Source organism: Orycteropus afer, unplaced genomic scaffold, assembly GCF_000298275.1.
Source record: "Orycteropus afer afer isolate SDZICR_OR568_19922 unplaced genomic scaffold, OryAfe1.0 scaffold00463, whole genome shotgun sequence".
NCBI lineage: Eukaryota > Metazoa > Chordata > Mammalia > Tubulidentata > Orycteropodidae > Orycteropus > Orycteropus afer.
In genome coordinates, this window is record NW_006922050.1 from 1,317,333 (window position 1) to 1,326,732 (window position 9,400).

Sequence of the window (9,400 nt, forward strand, 5' to 3'; positions counted from 1 at the left end):
AGGAGTGGCTGGTGGGTTTGAACCACCAGCCTCCTGGTTAGCAGTCAAGTGCCTTAGGCACTATGCTACCAGAGCTCCTAGGGAGAAAAAAAGAACTAAGCATAGTCATATTAGGCCCATTAAATATTCCCCAGTAAAGTATAAAATATTGACTCAGATGCCTCCTCAAATTTTGCAGACACTTGGTAAGGGGCTTCAGCAGAGGAGTATTAAAGCATTTTTGATGCTGAGAATCTATGCTTCCATGGCATAAACTCGTAGGTGGTCCAACACTACTGACTACAGAGGCATAAGCAGAGAATGAAAATCAACGCATAAGAGGTGGGATGTTGCCTAGCAGTTCCTTGTGTGCCCAATACTGTTTCAATCTCTAATCTGAAAAGAAAAAAAAAAAAAAAATTAAAGGCTGTTTAAGAAAGTAAATTACCCCAAGGTGGAAATGGAGTAGCTCAGCATGTGGGCAGATAAAGTAACGACTCAAATTGACTTTGATAGATTAGAGAATTGGATTACAATTAACAGAACCAAAAAACAAAACAAAACTCACTATCGTGGAGTCTGATCCAAATCATAGCGACCCCTCCTTGGGTTTCCCAGGTGGTATCACTTCTGAAGTAGATTGCACAATCTGCCTTCCGAGGAGTGGCTAAGAGAAGGAATCCTAAAATAATAGGTTCTTAATCGGATGGGGAGCTCTGCCAGCGTAGTGCCTAAGGCACTTGACTGCTAACCAAAAGGCTGGCGGTTCAAATCCACCAGCCACTCCTCGCAAGGAAGATGGGGCAATCTACTTCCACAGTGATACTGCCTCGGAAACCCAAGGAACGGTGGCTATGAGTCGGGTCCAACTCAACGGCACATAACAACAACAACTATCGGTTGGGAGATGTCAGAGAAAAGAGGAGATGTGTGGAAGAAATGATGCCTTAGCAGAGATGTGAGAAGTGAATAGCTGTGGAAGACTGGGATGTAGGAAGAGGCAGGCATTGAAAGTAGAAGGCCTTGCATAAGCCATGCAGTGGAGTTTTGAAGCAATATGGAATATGTGATAACCTACAAGTGGCATGAGATTGCTGAAGCCTATAAAATTATCAATCATACATTCATTAACCTCCTCATCATTTCAAACATTATATAGCTGTAGGAAAGGGGAATGAAAAAAAACATAATAATAACAATGGATGAATAAACAATGTTTTATTTTGTTTAAAAATAAAAAAGATTACCTCTGGGGGAGGAAAGTTCTATGATAGAGTGGTCAAGAATTGAAGTTGGACTTCTTTGAAAGGAAATTGCTTAGTTAATTTGACTTTGGATCCAAGTAAATATGTTTCATAATTATACAGCAAAATTAAATTTTAAAAACCAATGCCTAAAAAATTTAAATAAAAAAATGGACTTAAATGTGTATAAACCAAACTAAACCAGTTGCCATTGAATTAATTCCAACTCATGGCAACCCCATGTGTTTCAGAGCAGAACCGCCCTATAGTGTTTCCAAGACTGTGACCTTTCTGAAGCAGATTGCCAGGCTTTTCTTCCAAGGTACCTCTGGGTGGGTTCCAACTGCCAACCTTTTGGTTCATAGTTGAGTGCTTCTTTGTTTGTGTCACCCAGAGACTCCTAAATGTGTATACACTTCTATAACTACATCAAAGAGAACAAATCCAAATGTTAAAACACTATATCTGTGCTTCTTGCTGTGTTGGGTATCTTTGATTTTGATTCATAGTATCTGTGCTTAGTTAGAAGGATATATCCTACGGACAAAAGAACTGCAACTGTTAAACTGTCAGTAATTGTATTGTTTCTGGCAATGTTGGTTTTGATTTCTGAGACTGCTGGGTGTATTTGTGGGACAAAGCAAACAATTAATTATGTAATTTTCTAATTGCATCATTTTTAGTGTTAGTGTTGTTGAAAACTGGGATTCTCAGCGTAGGAGAAAGTAGATGATATTAAGGAAAACCTATAGTTCTGGATTTAACTTGAAAGTGTTTTATCTTTAAATAGAATATATATGTATATGCATATGTATGTATGTGTGTGTGTGTGTGTATACACATATATACATATTTATATACATAATTGTGGTAGTTATGTTTGTGTGTCAACTTGGCTGGGCGTGGTTGAGTGGCTGGGTAGCTGGTGGTAGTTATTCCCCATTATGAGACTGGCGATCAGCTCCATGGTGTGAGCTACCACAAGCAGCTGAGTAGCTGCTTTGGCTATGCGGACTGCTTCCTGTATATTAGAAGCAGCTTTGGGAATGGTCTCCAGCCTATGGCATGCTTGGACCCTGCATGTAGCCTTGTCCTTGTTGAGCAGCCTGCCATGCTCTGCCAACCTTGAGACTTACAATAGGCTTGAATTAATGGCCTGCCATGTGGTTTGGTAATATCGGGACTGTGCCATTTTATTTGTCAACCTTGGGCTTCTCAGCCTCAGCAGCCAGTAGCTGTCTAAGTGAAGAAATGCCTCTAGCTTCAGTGGGCCAGGAGCTGGAGGCAGAGCTGAAGCCCAAGGCTGAGGGGCTTTCACCCAGCTCCTAGAGCTTGGCACTTTGAACTTGGACTTAAAGCCTCCAAATTGTAAGAATAAACTCCTGTTTGTTAAGGCCATTCCATTTGTGGTGTATTTCTGTCAGAGCATCACTAGGTAACCAGAACAATAACAAAAACCAAAACAAACTCACTGCTGTTGAGCCAATTCAACTCATAGCAACACCTCCTTGGGTTTCCAAGGTTGTATCTGTACAGAAATAGATTGCCCAATCTTCGTTCCGAGGAGTTGCTAGTGGGTTTGAACTGCCAGCCTTCTGGTTAGCAGTCAAAGTCCTTACGCATTATGCCACCAGAGCTCCCATTCCTAATACTATCCAGCTTAAAGACCTAAAAACTGCATCCAACCCAGTAGCAATGAGAAAGAACCTCAGGTATTCAGATACCTGTTGCCCTCACTATGACTCATAGCAACTCTATAGGACAGAGAACTGCCTCATAGGGTTTCCTAGGCTGTAATCTTTATGTAAACAGATTGCTACATCTTTCCTGCTGAGCAGCTGTTGTTGTTGTTGTTATGTGCCATCGACTCAGCCCAGACTCACAGTGACCCCTCCTTGGGTTTCCGAGGCAGTATCACTACGCAAGTAGGATTGCCCAACCTTCCTTCCGAGGAGTGGCTGGTGGGTTTGAACCACCAGCCTTCTGGTTAGCAGTCAAGTGCTTTAGCCACTATGCTACCAGAGCTGAGCAGCTGGCGAGTTCAAATTGCAGACCCTTTGGTTAGCAGATAACTGCTTAACCACTATGCCACCAGGGCTTCTTAAGTATTCAGGTAATGGTCCTCAAATACAATTTGCCACTAAAAGAAATTGGGGCTGCATAGAAATTGTTAATTGTATGTCTGGGATAGGAAATATACAAGATGAGTCAAAAACACTTTCTTATACAAGATAGCAAATAAGTTCTCAAACATTACTAGCTGGAATGTCAAAAAGACATTTCCACTGGTCAAAGACGAAAAATAAATGCAATGGATTGAAACACATTAAATGTGTTTAATGCTCTCTGTTCATAGTAGCACTAATAAATTCTAATAAAAATTGACCATCTTTGGAGAATACTCATGAACCAAAAAATTGTCTTGAAAACTGGATAATAAAGATAAATAATCTTTTATACACAAAGTATCACTCTTGGATAAAGGGAAGTCTTTCTATAGAAAATTTTATCTTTAGTATGACAAACGAATGCAGAAAGAATTACAGAATTAGACTACCACTAGTTCTGTAACTTCTAATGCAGTAATAGGAGCCTTGGTAGCACAATGTTGAAACACTCAGCTGCTAACCGAAAGGCTGGCAGTTTGAATCCACCCAGAGGCCTCCATGAAAGACCTGGCAATGTGTTTCCATAAAGATTATAGCCTAGAAATCCTTATGGGGCAGTTCTACTCTGTCTCATGTGGTCATTATGAGTTGAAAATCAATTTGACAGTACCCAACAACAACAACAATGAATTAATGGGTTTAGGCATGAAGCATCAGTAACTGCCAACATTGGTAAAACGAGACAATCAGATTGAATGTTTCCCAATGGAAGAACTCTTTGTGGAAACAAATCAATCCTTAATGTTATTAGATCTTGAAGTCTAACTGCTTATTTGCAGGAAATATGAAAGATGGAAGAACATGTCAAATGACACCAGGAAGATGAAATTATCAAAATCCTGACTTAGGAACATTCTATAGGGAAAATAGCCTGCTGACTTGAGCAAATATATTGAAACAAAAGTAAAATTTATGATTCAAACACATTGCCATGAAGTCGATTCCAACTCATACAGACTCATACATGAACCTATAAAGGGGAGATTATATATTAAAAAGGAGACTTAAGAAACATATCAATCTGTTAACTTTATTTGCATCCTGATTCAGAAAAGCAAAATATGAAAGGAAAAAAATTGACACTGATGAGACAATTAGAAATTTGAACATTTATAAAAATTTTACATTAATAAATTATTGTTTTTTTAAGTACATGTACTCCCCAATTTACAACAGGGTTCCATTCTGATGACTTTGTTGTAAATTGGTTCTGCCATAAATTGAATATCTCATTTATTTATTTAGTTTTCATTATTATTGCCTTTTATGATCAGTGTCTTCAAAAATCTAGTATTTATTTGTCTTTGGAGTTTAGAAACACTACATATAAATTTGCAGATATGATGACAATAGCAAATTATATGCTTCAACATTGTATGTAGTACATATCATTAACAATAAGATATACAACAATGGACAGTCATAAATGCAGTTTGTCATAACTTAAATTATGTCATAGTAGAGGAATGCCTGTATGATATTAAATCATGGTTATGTTTTCTAAAGAATCTTTTTTCTTTTAGAGATATATACTGAACTGTTTATAAATGAGATAATACAATTTGTGGGATATTCTCCAAAATAATATGAGGAGGAAATGGGTGGGAGTACATATGAAATGAGATTGACCATCTGCTGACACATTTTGAAGCTGTAGTATGGGTAAGGAGCTCTGGTGGCACAGTGCCTAAAGCATTTGACTGCTAACCAGACAGTTGGCAGTTCAACCCCTTCAGCTGCTCTGTGGAAAGATGATGGGGCAATCTACTTCCATGAAGATTTACTGCCTTGGAAACCCAATGGTGGCCGCTATGAGTCTGAATCAACTTGATGGCAGTGGCTTTGGTTTAGTGTTATGGGTACATATGAGGGTTTCATTGTTTTAAATTTTCTATATAAAATGTTATAAAAAGTGAAAAGAGATTATGGCCAATGGAAGAAGTATAATTTCATACATATGCCTTAAGGAAAGGATTCAGCACATGACAATATGACACAGAACTCAAAAACATGATCCTTCCACAAGGCCAAATAAAGGCTAGTATATCTTAATTTTGAGTCTATGATCTTTATTGCAGAAACTATAAGAAGTCACCAAATTTAGTTAACAATATGAACCACAGAAAATTAGAAAATAAATGTAATTACCCTATAGGAAATAATTATTCCCACCTTCTGCTAAAAAAGAGCAACTCCTTTGTTCCCTGGATAAATTGGTTGAAAACTGCTATTTTACTTACACTAATGGCCTATGTTATTGCATCACAAAAATTAATACTATGAAATAATACCTGAGCTAGAAATAATCATGTATATATTTATATAATATAATTTATACTTTAAACATTTTAAATAAATCAATAATTTATCCCCTTTCCTTTTTCAGTTGTTTCTTAATAAGCTACAACTTTGGCAGTTCTGAAAACAAACACCTTCAGCTAAATAAAGTGACATGAACAAATTCATCAAAAAAAAAAAAAAAGACTATTGTTTCATTGGATGAAAACAAAAGTCTCCCCATTCGTGTACAAAGGTGTTGTTTTAATAGATTTCCCTGATAACTTCTTTGCTGAAGAGTTTGCTCTTGAAGCCAAAAAGTCTCTCCCATTAGCACATGCCAATTCTGAGGTTAATGGAACACTCACATATATTAATTCATTCAATAAACATTTATTGGATTCCCTGTTTTATGTCAGAAATATATAAACAGTAGTGAAAAAACAGGAAAAAAATTCTACATCCATCTAGTGGGAGATAGTAAAGATAATAAAAAGGTAAGTAAATGCAATATATACTATTTCTTAGGATTACAAGTACAACCGGATGAGGGTATTTTAATTTTAAAAGATGGATAGATAATGTTTACTAAGAGGTGACTATTGTTGGGTGCCATCAAGTAGATTTGTAACTCAAGGTGACTCCATATAACAGAATAGAACTGTTCCATAGTAACCTTTGCTATAATATTTACAGAAACAAATCACCGGGTCTTTCTCCTGCACAGCCGCTGGGTGGGTTTGAACCTACAATCTTTCGGTTAGCAGCCAAGTACTTAATTGTTGTAACACCAAGTTTCCATCACTAAGAGGTTACACATCTGTAAAGAACTAGAATAGACTAGGTGATGAAGTTAGCCATGTAAATAATGCGGAGGAAGAATATTCCAGGCAGAGAGAAGAGCAAATTATAGGCCCTGGAATAGGAATGTTTCTGGCATTTTTGTGAAAGAAGGAGGCCAGTGTGGGAGTGGTGATAGGTGGGAGGAGAAGTAGTGGAGGGAATAAAAGATGAAGCAAGAGAGAGTTGCAAGGAAAAAGTTTAAGGAAATAATAAGAGGCCTTATCTTGTAAGACCCTGTAGTCCATTATAAGGAATTGAGCTTAATTCTCTGAAATAGACAACCAACAATTGAGGACGGTTGCTAAAGAGTGGCAGGATCTAATAGTTACGGCTGCAGTGTTAAGAATAAAATGGTCTTTATAAAGTGGAGATAAGGATAGTAACATAGAGCTTTTACCACAATCTAGGAGAGAAACAGAATGTAGCTTAAACTAGGATGCAGCATCAGAAATTGTGAAAAACAGTAAATTAGCCAGGTAGTTGTCTTGTAAGTTACTAGGCAAAGACCAGTCAGTGCCTCCAGTGCAGCATCCATTTGTTTAAACATCTTAATGGGGATTCGGTTAATTCCTAGAGCCTTGTTTTCATCCAATCCCTTCAGTGGAGCTTTGACCTCTTCCTTCAATACCATTGGTCCTTGATCATATGGCACCTCCTGAAATGGATGAAAATCAACCAATTATTTTTGATAGAGTGACTGTGTATTCCTTTCATCTTCTTTTATAGATTTTTTCAATGCTGCAACTCGAAGCTTGAGTTTTTTCTTCTCTTCTTTTAGTTTGAGAAATCCCAAGTGCATTCTTCCCTTTTGGTATTCTAACTCCAGGTCTTTGCACATTTCAATATAATAACTGACTTTATCTTCTCAAGCTGCTCTTTGAAATCTTCTGTTCAGCTCTTTATCTTGTCATTTCCTCCATTCACTGGAGCTACTTCCATTCAAGAGGAAGTTTCAGAGTCTTTTCTGACATACATTTTGGTTTTTTCTTCCATTTCTGTCTTTTTAATGACCTTTTGCTTTCTTCATGTATGATGATCTTGATGTCATCCCACAACTCCTCTGGTTTTTGGTCACTGATGTTCAGAGCATCAAATCTATTGTTCAGATGGTCTCCAAATTCAGATGGTATATAATCAAAGTCATATTTTGGCTCTTGTGGACTTGTTTAAATTGTCTTCAACTTCAACTTCAACTTGCATATGAGCAGGTTGAGGGTCTGTTCCACAGTCAGCTCCTGGCCTTGTTTTGGCTGAAGATATTGAGCTATTCCATCTCCTCTTTCCACAGATGTATTTGATCTTATTCCTGTGTATTCCATATGGCAAGGTCTACATGTATAGCCATTACTTACATTGCTGAAAAAGGTATCTGCAATGACTAAGTCATTGGTCTTGCAAAATTCTGTCATGTGATCTCCAGCATCATGTCTATCAGCAATTCCATATTTTCCAACTCTTGGTGATTCTTCTTTGTTTCCAACTTTTGCATTCCAATCGCCAGTAATAATCAAAACATATTGATTGCATGTTTGGTCAATTTCATACTGCAGAAGTTGGTAAAAGTCTTCAATTTCCTTACCTTTGGCTTTGGTGGTTTGGTGTGTAAATTAGAATAATAGTAATATTAACTGCTTCTTTGTAGGCATATGGATATTATCCTATAACTGACAGCATTATTCTTTAGGACAGATCTTAAAACATTTTTTTGTGACAATAAATGCCATGCCATTCCTGTTCAATTTGTCATTACTGCCATAATAGATCGTATGTCTGTCTGATTCAAAATGGCCAAAACTGATCCATTTCAGCTCACTAATGCCTAGGATATCAATCTGTATGTGTTCCATTTCAATTTTGACAATTTTTAATTATCCTAGATTAATACTTCTACAATCCATGTTCTGATTATCAGTAGACATTTGCAGCTGTTTCTTCCCATTTTGAGTCATGCCCCATCAGCAAACAAAGGTCCCAAAAACTTTACTCCATCCATATAATTAAGGATGACTCTACTTTGAGGAAACAGCTCTTCCCCGGTCGTATTTTGAGTGCCTTCCAACCCGAGGGGCTCATTTTCCAGCACTATACCGGACAATGTTTCAAGGCTATCCATAAAGTTTTCTACTATGTATCAATGTTTCACTGCTATTCATAAGGTTTTCACTAGTCATTTCTTTGAGAAGTAGATAGCCCATTCCTTCTTCTGAGTCAGTCCTAGTATGGAAGGTCTGCTGAAATCTGTCCACCATATGAGATCTTCCTGGTATTTGAAATACTGGTGGCAGAGCCTGCAGAGTCACAGCAACACACAAGCCACCACAATATGACAAACTGACAGACGAGTGGTGGAGATGCCTATTAGATATATAAATTGTGTGTTGAACAGGTAAGAATCTGGAGTTTAGGGGTGAAGTCTAGAGGCTGGTTGAAGTTGATTGCATGTTAATGATATTTACAACAAGCATCATTTCTTCAAGGTAGTTAAGTATACATAGAGAAAAAAGTGCCCAACCACTTCAGTATTTAGACATTGGTAATAAGAAGTGGAATCAGCAAAGGAGAGTCTGATATCAAGGAGAGTGAGCTATTACAGGAATTAAGAAAGTGATGCTGGTAGATTAAGTAAGATGGCCACTGACAGTTTTGTGCCCTTTCTTGGTCATTGCCAATTGGACATGATGCTCTTCAAACACCTACATCACATCACAGCATGTAGCTGGGTCCATACAGGAACACCTCTGCTTGGTCTAAGTGATGGCTACATACTCTTGACTGAGAGCCCAGGAGGAGATTTTCTGGACTCCAGAATCATGTGGCAATGCCAGTGACAAACTAGAGTACTCTGATAGTCTCAAAAAAGACTAGGTGTGATCTAGGTATTATTTGACT

At 37.6% G+C, this 9,400-nt stretch overlaps 1 protein-coding gene across 1 annotated transcript in view; it reads right to left on the minus strand.

Annotated features, from left to right (window-relative positions):
- PLD5 (phospholipase D family member 5) overlaps window positions 1–9,400 on the minus strand; it is an 864,342-nt gene that overhangs the window by 696,321 nt on the left and 158,621 nt on the right. The window lies entirely within an intron of this gene.